Source organism: Rutidosis leptorrhynchoides, chromosome 11, assembly GCF_046630445.1.
Source record: "Rutidosis leptorrhynchoides isolate AG116_Rl617_1_P2 chromosome 11, CSIRO_AGI_Rlap_v1, whole genome shotgun sequence".
NCBI classification, from domain to species: Eukaryota; Viridiplantae; Streptophyta; class Magnoliopsida; order Asterales; family Asteraceae; genus Rutidosis; species Rutidosis leptorrhynchoides.
In genome coordinates this window covers 188,352,379-188,366,311 of record NC_092343.1, presented here as the reverse complement: position 1 = coordinate 188,366,311, position 13,933 = coordinate 188,352,379, and the positions used below count along the sequence as shown (strand labels likewise).

At 28.6% G+C, this 13,933-nt stretch overlaps 1 non-coding gene across 1 annotated transcript; it reads right to left on the bottom strand.

Moving 5' to 3' along the window:
- Positions 1–12,567: 12,567 nt before the first annotated feature.
- On the bottom strand, positions 12,568–12,674 carry LOC139879088 (small nucleolar RNA R71). Its single transcript, XR_011769939.1, has one exon. It is a non-coding gene; the product is annotated as a small nucleolar RNA R71 (small nucleolar RNA).
- Positions 12,675–13,933: the final 1,259 nt, after the last annotated feature.

The window sequence follows — 13,933 nt, the reverse complement described above, 5'->3', positions numbered from 1 at the left end:
GGTGGAAGAAGAAGAAGATGCACTTCTTATTACTAGCATGAGTGTGGTATGTGTACTTAGTACACCAGTTCCCAAAGATGGTGGTGGTGATGATACTATTGAAGAGATGTGGAAAAGGAACAAATGGGGAAACGATGACTATAGTTCTCGAGGTTTAATCCTCAATGGTATGGTTGATTCTTTTATTTTTTTTAATATTTGGCAAAATCATAACCTGTTAAATATTATGACATGTGTGAATTTGTTAAGTTTGTTTTGTCAGAGATGGACATGTTTGTTTAATAACTATGGTAACAAACAAGATAATGAATCTGATGCTAAAGCTGTTTAGACAAAACATGACATGTTGTTGAATAACTTTGATTACAAACAAGTTATTAAATCTGATAAGTTTGTTGTAAAAACATGGTATATTTGTTGGCTTTGGTTATTTAAGTAATAGAATGTTTAGACTTAACATTGATCACCAGAATGTCAACTTTGCTCTTATGTCAACATCTAGTATAAATGATTCTACTCTATGGCATGCTAGACTATAACATGCATGTACACTCTAAAAGAATGCAAGTTATGTCTAAAGATAGATTTATACCGACCTCTGACATGAAAAAGAAAAAGTGTGAAACATGTATGTTTACAAAGATCTTTTCCATATGTGAATCAAGATATTGAAATTTTGATACTAATTCATAGTGATTATGTGATTTGCATGCTATGTTTACTTTAGGGAACTATAAATATTTTGTAAGATTTATTGATAATGCTTCTAGGTTTAAATGTTTATTTGTAACATACTATGAAGTGTTAGATAAATTTGAAATGTTTAAAACTGAAGTAGAGTTACAATAAATGGGCTTTGATAAAGTGACATAGAACAGATTGGGGAGATGACTATATTGATGAAATTTATTTCAAATCCGTTATAATTATTCATGAGACTATAACTCTTTATACATCACAATATGATAGTAAATCTTAACGGAAGAATGAGGTCCTTAATGAAATGGTTAATTTCATGTTGTCATATTCTGGCTTGAGTGAAGGTTTATGGGGGAAGCTATGCTAACAGCTCGTTATTTGCTCAATAGTGTGACAACCCGGAAATTTCTGACAAAATTTAAACTTTATCTTTATATTATTCCGACACGATAGGCAAAGTTTATTAAGTTAAATCTCAATAATTTTAAAACTTTGTTCATACATTCATTTAACCTCGACCAAACTCCGACGATTCACGAACCATTATATAAATGGATATGAATGTGTGTATATATATATATATATATATATATATATATATATATATATATATATATATATATATATATATATATATATATATATATATATATATATATATATTATAACTTGAGAATATTAGCAAAGTATTAAACGTATAATACTTTACATGAACGTATTTGTTTCAATATGATTATCGATGGAAGTAGAAGATAATATCAAATGATTGATTTATCAGATACTACATTGTATGAGTACGGGTCTCTGTTATGAGGTTCACTATGATTTAAGAAATCTGTTCTTTTTGACAACATTCGGAAAATGGTAAAGTGATTTACAAGTAAGAACAAATGTGTCAATTAACGAAAATTAGACAAAAGATAGTGGAAGACTAGATTTCATAATAATCAATTGATTTTGTTTCCAATGTACGAAAACGTTTTTTGATATAATAGAACTTGATTATTTAAAAGGTCTTTGTTTAAATAACGTGAGTTGGAATATTGGTTGTTAGATATATAAATAACTTGCAACGTGTAGTTAAAACGTGTTCATGAACATTAAATATATATGATTTCAAATTAGTTAAGTAAACGATAGTAAGATTGGTTATTTGATTCTATTGATATTTGGATATGTTTTTAAAAAAAATAAATAATTGCTAACACATAAATGAATGATATCAAATTGAGTTTTAAAGTGTAAACGTACGTGTTTTAATATTTTCTAAACGATTTTAAAATGAACTTTGAAATATAATTAGTTTTGAAAAACTAAATATTATATTATTAGATAAATATTTCAATTATACAAGTTTATATTTTAAATAATGATATATATATATATATATATATATATATATATATATATATATATATATATATATATATATATATAGATTACAAAATATAATATTAACTTGGATATAAAACATTTTGAATTAAATATATTTTAATAAATAACGAGACGTTGGTTTATAGAAGCAAATGACCAAAACCCTCAAATTTATAAAGTACATTTCTTGTAATGTAATTTATTAGCAAACAAATCTAATTATTGACAAAGGTACGTGTCGCGAAACGTAAAGTACAAGTTTTCTGAGCGTACGAAAATGCGTTCGAGAAACCGGAACCGGTACTTAAGTCGAGCATCAACGTACAATTCACCGGTGCTAAATTTACAAATCAACTATGCACTAGAATATAATATAATATTTAATTAATTCTAAAGATTAAATATATTATATATTAAATAATATATATATATATATATATATATATATATATATATATATATATATATATATATATATATATATATATATATATATAAAATAGAATATGAGTGTCGGTAGAAATAAATCATGGGAATGAATTGTCACCAGAGTGCTCATGCGATCGCATGAGAATCACTCTCATAACCCATGCGATCGCATGAGGAGAGAATCCAGGAAAACTCTATAAAGCTCGACGGGTTTGGTTTAATTGATTCACACACATTCATCAATCTAACTCTCTGATCATATTCCATAATATTTAATTTATTATTTTTATTATTAATAATATTATTAAAGATTATTATTATTATTAATCTATGTATATTAATATTAGTAGTAGTATTATTAGTATTATACATAAAATACTACGACGAGGTCATGAGTGAGTTATTTCAAAACGAGTTTTTCGAGCGGGTTAAAGCTAAGGAAATTATGGGTTATAGCTATGGAGGTTATGGGTATTGTTCAGGGGTATGCTCATGAGGTCAATCTAGTGTTTATCATTTTCGTTGCGTCTACGTACTTTCCTGCAATATTGAATCACAATATTGATACGTGAGCACTCATAACTTAACTTTTATATATTAATAGTGTATCCTTGACTAGTGCTCGAGTATATATGATTATGCATGCTTGCATGTTTAATTTTTGTCGTTAGTTAGTTTATGATAATTCACGAATTTGATACATATACGTTTGAGATAAGGTATATGATATGCATGTCGTTGGAAAGCTGGCGAAAAATTAATAACTTTTCATTTAGAAAGCGTATGGTTTCGATGAACGGATTAAAAGATATAGTCAATTGAATTATCTATAAATTTAAGTATTATTGTTAAAATGGTTATTATTATTACTATCGTCGTTATTATCGTCGTTATTATTATTATTATCTAATAATTTTATTATTATTATTATTATCATTATCGTTATCGTTATAAGTGTTATCATTAAAAATTGTCATTTTTATTAGTATTACTATCGTTATTATCATTAAGATTATTATTAACATTATCATTATTATTATTATTATTATTATTATTATTATTATTATTATTATTATTATTATTATTATTATTATTTTTATTATTATTTTCATTAAAATAGTTATTAGTATTATCATTAATGTTTATTATTTTTAATATTATTATCATTAAAAAACTAATATTAGTATCATCTAATTATTATGATTGTTATTATTATCATTATTATAAATGCGATATAAAAGAGGATTAAAAGCTATTAAACAAATCAATTAGGAAATAATGAGTATGAGTATCATGATGAAATTAATATATTGTAAGATATTGATTTAGATAAAATTATCGTTTTTATTATTTTTATCATTATTATAATTATTAAAAGTATCGTTAATATTAAAACTATCATTTTATCAAAAATTATCATTTTAATAGAAATATCATTGTTATTATAAAATATCATTATTATTATAATTTTAGTAGTATTATTATTAAAAATTATCATTTTGAATAGGAATTATTATTTTATATAAAATATTATTTTAAAGTTAATATTAAAAAGTTTCGTAATTAATAAAAATTACCATGATTAGAATCATCATTTTTCATAATTAATATCATTATTAGTAAATATAAATATTGTTATTATTATTAGAAGAATAATAATAATTATTATTATTACAAAATAATTCAACTTTTATTTATTATTATTATCACTATTATCTTATCAAATAAATATGTGATACAAAGATATTTTTACCACACGTAATATAATAATACATATCACTATATTTTTATGATATTAAGTGAACTTTATAAATTTATATAAAGTATAATTTTTATTATATATATAGATTTTAATATAAATTTTTATTTATTGATAAATAATTTATATTATTTACTCTAATAAAATCTATTAAATATATTTAAATATATAAAACAACTATATTTAAGTTATATAATAATCATGTATAGATTTTGGAAGTCATTTTGGGTCAAGTTGACTTTTGTTGACTTTTGCATATCAGTCTCGAGCATTAGGATTGTGATACACTATGACCTGACCTAAATTGTTAGACAAATATTGATCAACATATAAATATATATAATTAATAATTAATATAGGTTCGTGAATCCGAGGCCAACCCTGCACTTGTTCAGTGCCGTCATATGCATTATTGCTACGAAATACAGTATTGTGAGTTTCATTACGCCCTTTTTATATATATTTTTGGGACTGAGAATACATGCGCTGCTTTTATAACTGTTTTACGAAATAGACACAAGTACTGAAACTACATTCTATGGTTGAATTATTATACCGGATATCACCCTTTTTAGCTTGGTAGCCTAAGAATTTGGGAACAGACTCCCAAATTGACGCGAATCCTAAAGATAGATCTATTGGGCCTAACGAACCCCATCCAGGTTATGGATGCTTTAGTACTTCGATTTTATATACAGATGAGTGTACCTGTATATTTGGGGATATTCTAGATGCATTTGTTAATGTCGGTTACCAGGTGTTCACCATATGAATGATTTTTAAATCGCAGGTTATGCGTACTATTTTGTACTCGGGTTACGTGTACAATAATATATCCGAAATCTTGTTGATAATGCTAAAAACGAACATATATTTCATAGCATTATCCCTCAAGAAAGACAAGCTTTTAGTTGCAATTGTCCTATTTACAAGTGATATTCGTTTAAATAATAAAAGGTGAAGACAAAAGACAGATTCGACGAATTGAAGATGCAAACGACCAAAAAGCTCAAAAGTACAAAATACAATCAAAGAGGTTCCAATTATTAATAAGAAACGTCTCAGAATTACAAGAGTACAAGATTCAAAACGCAAAGTACAAGATATTAAATTGTACGCAAGGACGTTCGAAAATTCGGAACCGGGACCAGAGTCAACTCTCAACGCTCGACGCAACGGACTAAAAATTACAAGTTAACTATGTATATAAATATAATATAATATATAATTAATTATATAATTTATATATAAATTATATTTATATATTAAAACCGTCGGCAAAGAAGATCCAAAAAGGGATGAGCTGTAAAAGCAAACTCCACGACTTGCGGAGTTTGAAGGGAAAAAATACCGCGACTCACGGAGCCCCAAATTCTGAAAATGCCTATAAAAGCTCGCGCATTCTGAACGTTTTATATATCCTTTTATCAATCTCTCTATCAACGTATATATATATATATATATATATATATATATATATATATATATATATATATATTTATATTTTAATTTTAATTTTAATTTTAATTTCCAATAATAAGGGTATGTTAGCGAATGTTGTAAGGGTGTAAGTTGAAATTCTGTCCGTGTAACGCTACGCTATTTTTAATCATTGTAAGTTATGTTCAACCTTTTTAATTTAATGTCTCGTAGCTAAGTTATTATTATGCTTATTTAAAACGAAGTAATCATGATGTTGGGCTAAAAATATTAAAATTGGGTAATTGAGTTTTGTACCATAATTGGGGTTTGGACAAAAGAACGACACTTGTGGAAATTAGACTATGGGCTATTAATGGGCTTTATATTTGTTTAACTAAATGATAGTTTGTTAATTTTAATATAAAGATTTACAATTGGACGTCCCTATAAATAACCATATACACTCAATCGGACACGATGGACGGTATATTTATATGTACGAATAATCGTTCATTTAACCGGACACGGGAATGGATTAATAGCCACTAGAATTATTAAAACAGAGGTGAAATTATGTACAAGGACACTTGGCATAATTGATAACAAAGTATTAAAACCTTGGGTTACACGCAGTCGATAACCTGGTGTAATTATTAAACAAAGTATTAAAACCTCGTTACAGTTTAAGTCCCCAATTAGTTGGAATATTTGACTTCGGATATAAGGATAATTTGACAAGGATACTCGCACTTTATATTTATGACTGATGGACTGTTATGGACAAAAACCAGACGGACATATTAAATAATCCAGGACAAAGGACAATTAACCCATTAGCTTAAAACTAAAATATACGCGTCAAACATCATGATTACGGAAGTTTAAATAAGCATAATTATTTTATTTCATATTTAATTTCCTTTATTTTATATTTAATTGCACTTCTAATTATCATACTTTTATTTATTGTTATTGTATTTAATTGCACTTTTAATTATCGTACTTTTTAATTATCGCAATTTTATTTTATCGCACTTTTATTTATCGAAATTTCATTATCGTTATTTACTTTACGCTTTAAATTAAGTTATATTTTTTTTAATATTTTACATTAGGTTTTAACTGCGACTAAAGTTTTAAAAATCGACAAACCGGTCATTAAACGGTAAAAACCCCCTTTATAATAATAATATTACTTATTTATATATTTGTATTTTTATAAATTAAAACTAATATAGCGTTAAACTTTGTTTAAAGATTTTCCCTGTGGAACGAACCGGACTTACTAAAAACTACACTACTGTACGATTAGGTACACTGCCTATAAGTGTTGTAGCAAGGTTTAAGTATATCCATTCTATAATTAAATAAATATCTTGTGTAAAATTGTATCGTATTTAATAGTATTTAGTTGTAAAAATAAAGCTATTTCATATACACCTCTGCATAACATCAAGTATTTTTGGCGCCGCTGCCGGGGACCGCCGAAGCGAAACGCCACATGTAGTGACCCGAACTTTTCCATGTTTATATATATTAATTGAGATTGATGTTTACATGATTAAATGTTTCCAACATGTTAAGCAATCAAACTTTTTAAGACTTGATTAATTGAAATAGGTTTCATATAGACAATTGACCACCCAAGTTGACCGGTGATTCACGAACGTTAAAACTTGTAAAAAAACTATATGATGACATATATATATGGTTATATATATAGTTAACATGATATTATGATAAGTAAACATATCATTAATTATATTAACAATGAACTACATATGTAAAAACAAGACTACTAACTTAATGATTTTGAAACGAGACATATATGTAACGTTTATCGTTGTAACGACATTTAATGTATATATATCATATTAAGAGATATTCGTACATCATAATATCATGATAATATAATAATTTAAAATCTCTTTTGATATTATAAACATTGGGTTAACAACATTTAACAAGATCGTTAACCTAAAGGTTTCAAAACAACACTTACATGTAACGACTAACGATGACTTAACGACTCAGTTAAAATGTATATACATGTAGTGTTTTAATATGAATTTATACACTTTTGAAAGACTTCAATACACTTATCAAAATACTTCTACTTAACAAAAATGCTTACAATTACATTCTCGTTCAGTTTCATCAACAATTCTACTCGTATGCACCCGTATTCGTACTCGTACAATACACAGCTTTTAGATGTATGTACTATTGGTATATACACTCCAATGATCAGCTCTTAGCAGCCCATGTGAGTCACCTAACACATGTGGGAACCATCATTTGGCAACTAGCATGAAATATCTCATAAGATTACAAAAATATGAGTAATCATTCATGACTTATTTACATGAAAACAAAATTACATATCCTTTATATCTAATCCATACACCAACGACCAAAAACACCTACAAACACTTTCATTCTTCAATTTTCTTCATCTAATTGAACTCTCTCAAGTTCTATCTTCAAGTTCTAAGTGTTCTTCATAAATTCCAAAAGTTCTAGTTTCATAAAATCAAGAATACTTTCAAGTTTGCTAGCTCACTTCCAATCTTGTAAGGTGATCATCCAACCTCAAGAAATCTTTGTTTCTTACAGTAGGTTATCATTCTAATACAAGGTAATAATCATATTCAAACTTTGGTTCAATTTCTATAACTATAACAATCTTATTTCAAGTGATGATCTTACTTGAACTTGTTTTCGTGTCATGATTTTGCTTCAAGAACTTTGAGCCATCCAAGGATCCATTGAAGCTAGATCCATTTTTCTCTTTTCCAGTAGGTTCATCCAAGGAACTTAAGGTAGTAATGATGTTCATAACATCATTCGATTCATACATATAAAGCTATCTTATTCGAAGGTTTAAACTTGTAATCACTAGAACATAGTTTAGTTAATTCTAAACTTGTTCGCAAACAAAAGTTAATCCTTCTAACTTGACTTTTAAAATCAACTAAACACATGTTCTATATCTATATGATATGCTAACTTAATGATTTAAAACCTGGAAACACGAAAAACACCGTAAAACCGGATTTACGCCGTCGTAGTAACACCGCGGGCTGTTTTGGGTTAGTTAATTAAAAACTATGATAAACTTTGATTTAAAAGTTGTTATTCTGAGAAAATGATTTTTATTATGAACATGAAACTATATCCAAAACTTATGGTTAAACTCAAAGTGGAAGTATGTTTTCTAAAATGGTCATCTAGACGTCGTTCTTTCGACTGAAATGACTACCTTTACAAAAACGACTTGTAACTTATTTTTCCGACTAGAAACCTATACTTTTTTTGTTTAGATTCATAAAATAGAGTTCAATATGAAACCATAGCAATTTGATTCACTCAAAACGGATTTAAAATGAAGAAGTTATGGGTAAAACAAGATTGGATAATTTTTCTCATTTTAGCTACGTGAAAATTGGTAACAAATCTATTCCAACCATAACTTAATCAACTTGTATTATATATTATGTAATCTTGAGATACCATAGACACGTATACAATGTTTCGACCTATCATGTCGACACATCTATATATATTTCGGAACAACCATAGACACTCTATATGTGAATGTTGGAGTTAGCTATACAGGGTTGAGGTTGATTCCAAAATATATATAGTTTGAGTTGTGATCAATACTGAGATACGTATACACTGGGTCGTGGATTGATTCAAGATAATATTTATCGATTTATTTCTGTACATCTAACTGTGGACAACTAGTTGCAGGTTACTAACGAGGACAGCTGACTTAATAAACTTAAAACATCAAAATATATTAAAAGTGTTGTAAATATATTTTGAACATACTTTGATATATATGTATATATTGTTATAGGTTCGTGAATCAACCAGTGGCCAAGTCTTACTTCCCGACGAAGTAAAAATCTGTGAAAGTGAGTTATAGTCCCACTTTTAAAATCTAATATTTTTGGGATGAGAATACATGCAGGTTTTATAAATGATTTACAAAATAGACACAAGTACGTGAAACTACATTCTATGGTTGAATTATCGAAATTGAATATGCCCCTTTTTATTAAGTCTGGTAATCTAAGAATTAGGGAACAGACACCCTAATTGACGCGAATCCTAAAGATAGATCTATTGGGCCTAACAAACCCCATCCAAAGTACCGGATGCTTTAGTACTTCGAAATTTATATCATATCCGAAGGGTGTCCCGGAATGATGGGGATATTCTTATATATGCATCTTGTTATTGTCGGTTACCAGGTGTTCACCATATGAATGATTTTTATCTCTATGTATGGGATGTGTATTGAAATATGAAATCTTGTGGTCTATTGTTACGATTTGATATATATAGGTTAAACCTATAACTCACCAACATTTTTGTTGACGTTTTAAGCATGTTTATTCTCAGGTGATTATTAAGAGCTTCCGCTGTCGCATACTTAAATAAGGACAAGATTTGGAGTCCATGCTTGTATGATATTGTGTAAAAACTGCATTCAAGAAACTTATTTTGTTGTAACATATTTGTATTGTAAACCATTATGTAATGGTCGTGTGTAAACAGGATATTTTAGATTATCATTATTTGATAATCTACGTAAAGCTTTTTAAACCTTTATTGATGAAATAAAGGTTATGGTTTGTTTAAAAATGAATGAAGTCTTTGAAAAATGTCTCATATAGAGGTCAAAACCTCGCAACGAAATCAATTAATATGGAACGTTTTTAATCAATAAGAACGGGACATTTCAGTTGGTATCAGAGCGTTGGTCTTAGAGAACCAGAAAATTTGCATTAGTGTGTCTTATCGAGTTTGTTAGGATGCATTAGTGAGTCTGGACTTCGACCGTGTTTTCTTTAAAAAGTTTGATTGCTTAACATGTTGGAAACATTTAATCATGTAAACATCAATCTCAATTAATATATATAAACATGGAAAAGTTCGGGTCACTACACCACACACATAAAAAAAAATTTATTAAGTTTTAATTAGTTTTTGTAAAATATATACTTTTTAAATATTAAAAAATATAAAAAATTAAAAACCGGAAAAAAATATATATATAAATTTATTTTTAAGATTTTTATTTATAAAATTATAAAGTATTTTTATTTCTATTTTAGTTTTTAAATATAAGTTTTATTTATTTAATATAAATATTTTATATAATTATTAAAATAGAATATATATATATGTGTATATATATATATATATATATATATATATATATATATATATATATATATATATATATATATATATATATAAATATTAAAAACGAAACCTGTCAAACGAAACCACCTAATCTGAAATTTCATACCCCGCGACTTGCGGAGTTTGTTGCCAGGTGTACCGCAACTCGCGGAGCCTCCCTGACACGAGCAGAACCCTAATTTGGCATTTATTACGGAGTATAATTTAATTATTATTATTAAAACTTAATTAGGTTTATATTTAATATTAATATTTAGTTTTAGTTTTTAAATTAATTTGTATTTTAAATATTAATTAGTATTATTAAATATATATAAATTAATACTTTTATAAATAAAAATAAATAAATAATATTTTTATAAAAATAAATAATATTTTCAAATTTAAGCTTATTTTTATTTTTGTATCTTTTTATCATTTAATCGTAATATTTGTATTTTTATTTGTTCGTAGCTAGTTGTAAGTTCTAGTATTTTGCCGTAGCTTATTTTCATTTTTAGATTTTTAGGCTTTGCTGTAAAATCCCTTAAGTGCTTATTCCTTAGACTAAGATTTAGATGCTTTAGAATTTTGCGACGCCGTTTTTCGCGCTACTTTCTTATTTTTATTTTTCGACGCTCATTTTGCGACCTTTTATTTTTTCGACACTTTTCGACGCACAATCTTTTTCTTTCTTATTTCTCGTCATTCTAGTTTTTAGGACATAGAATTTTTTCTACTTCTTCTCTAAATTTCTTAAAATTACGAAAAATTGTTTTAAGTGGTTAAATTGATAGACATCAAAATTTTCTGATTCGTAGTAATAGTTGGATTTGTACGTGGACCGGGTTATTTGAGGCAAACAGTACTCAATTATATTGAGACCAAACGAATCCTGCCCCTCTGCTGCATCTTTTGGCTATTCGAAACGTGGGCAAAATCAGAAAAGTCTATTAATTGGATAACTTATATAATTTTTCTTTCCTTTTAAAAACTAATAGGATATTCAGTGAATGCACCGAGCAAGACGTTCACCACCTTTTGTACGTTCACCACCTGTAACTCGATCAAGACATCTAGCAAATATTGTCGCCGTTGATTTTTCTTTAGAATCGTCATCTAGTAATCCAAGTACTCCAACTCAAATTTCCGATAATCCATCTTTTGAACCCGACTTCACAACTTAGAACCCGGAGGATATTCAAGGACAATTCCAAGATCCAGAACCACTAATCATTCCTCCTAAATCACAAACTGTTCAATCAGAATTCTCTATTGATTCGTATTCAACAAATTCAATCATGGAAAATCTGGAACCTCTAAGTATGGAAGATCGAATGAAAGCTACACGCACGGGCCAAGGTCACGCCATTATTAAGCCAGACATTAATGCACCAGATTATGAAATCAAAGGACAAATCCTACACATGGTAACTAATCAGTGTCAATATAGTGGTACGCCAAAAGAAGATCCCAACGAACATCTTCGAACCTTTAATAGGATTTGTACTCTATTTAAGATTAGAGAAGTTGAGGATGAACAGATCTATCTTATGTTGTTTCCCTGGACTTTAAAGGGAGAAGCCAAAGATTGGTTAGAATCGTTACCTGAAGGGGCGATTGATACATGGGATGTGTTAGTTGAAAAATTTCTTAAACAATTCTTTCCGGCATCCAAAGCCGTAAGACTTCAAGGAGAAATTGTTATGTTCACGCAAAAGCCAAATGAAACATTATATGAGGCGTGGACAAGATTCGGAAGGATGTTGAGAGGATGTCCTCAACATGGTTTAGACACTTATCAAATAGTACAAATATTCTACCAAGGTGTCAACGTTGCTACACGAAAATACATCGACATAGTAGCCGGTGGTTCCATTATGAAGAAAACCGCAACTGAAGCTTACAAAATCATTGATAACACGGCTTCCCACTCACATGAGTGGCACCAAGAAAAAGATATCTTTCGATCATCTAAAGCGGCTAGAGCCGATTCTAGCCATGACTTTGATTCCGTTTCCGCAAAAATAGATGCTTCAGAAAGACGAATGGAAAAGATGAATAAAGATATTCACGCAATACGAATCAGTTTTGAGCAATGCGGTGGACCGCACTTAACAAAAGAATGTCACATTGAGCAAACGATGGAACAATGTGAGAATGTTTCCTACATGAACCAAAGGCCGGGAAATAATTATCAAAATAATTATCAACCACCAAGGCTAAACTTCAATCGAAATCAAAACATTCTTTACAATCCAAAAGGACCCGACAATAACTCGTATAACCAACAAGGTCCGAATAACCAACCAACTCAAAACAACACTTTCAATCAACAAAGACCCAGCTTGTATAAACCACCACAACAAATCGAAGAAAAAAAGTCAAATCTGGAAGAAGTGGTATTTAAGCTAGTTGAATCTCAAACCCAAACGAACGAGAGGTTTGATCAGTCATTAAGAACTCAACAAGCTTCCATTTTGAATCTAGAAAAACATGTAGGTACTCTTGCTAGCATGATGAGTGAGAGGGAACAAGGAAAGCTACCGAGTAATACTGAAGTAAATCCTCGGAATGAAAATGTTAATATGGTGTCAACAAATTTTGAAAAACCAACAACAGAAGATGGGAAAGTTTTAGATGTGAGTAACATTGAAGAAGTTACATCACCACCACCAACACCCGAGTATGTAAAGCCAGTGGTGGCACCATACAAACCACCCATCCCGTTTCCAAGAAAAGGAGTTGAGTATGAGCAAGTAATAGGTAATAAATTTTGTGATACTTCTGGAAAGAAGAAGAAGAAAAAGAATAAGAAAGTACAAGAAACAAAAGCCGTAGAAGTAAACCCGGTGAAGACAGTTCCACCAAAACCTCCAACTAGGGTAGGTGATCCGGGTGAATTTATTGTTCCTTGTCTACTTAGTGATTGTGTCATGTATGATGCACTAGCAGATTTAGGTGCAAGTGTGAGTGTTATGCCTCTTTGATTATATAAGAGATTAGGTGTAGGTGAGTTAAGTCCAACGTATATGAGTGTTCGACTCCTTG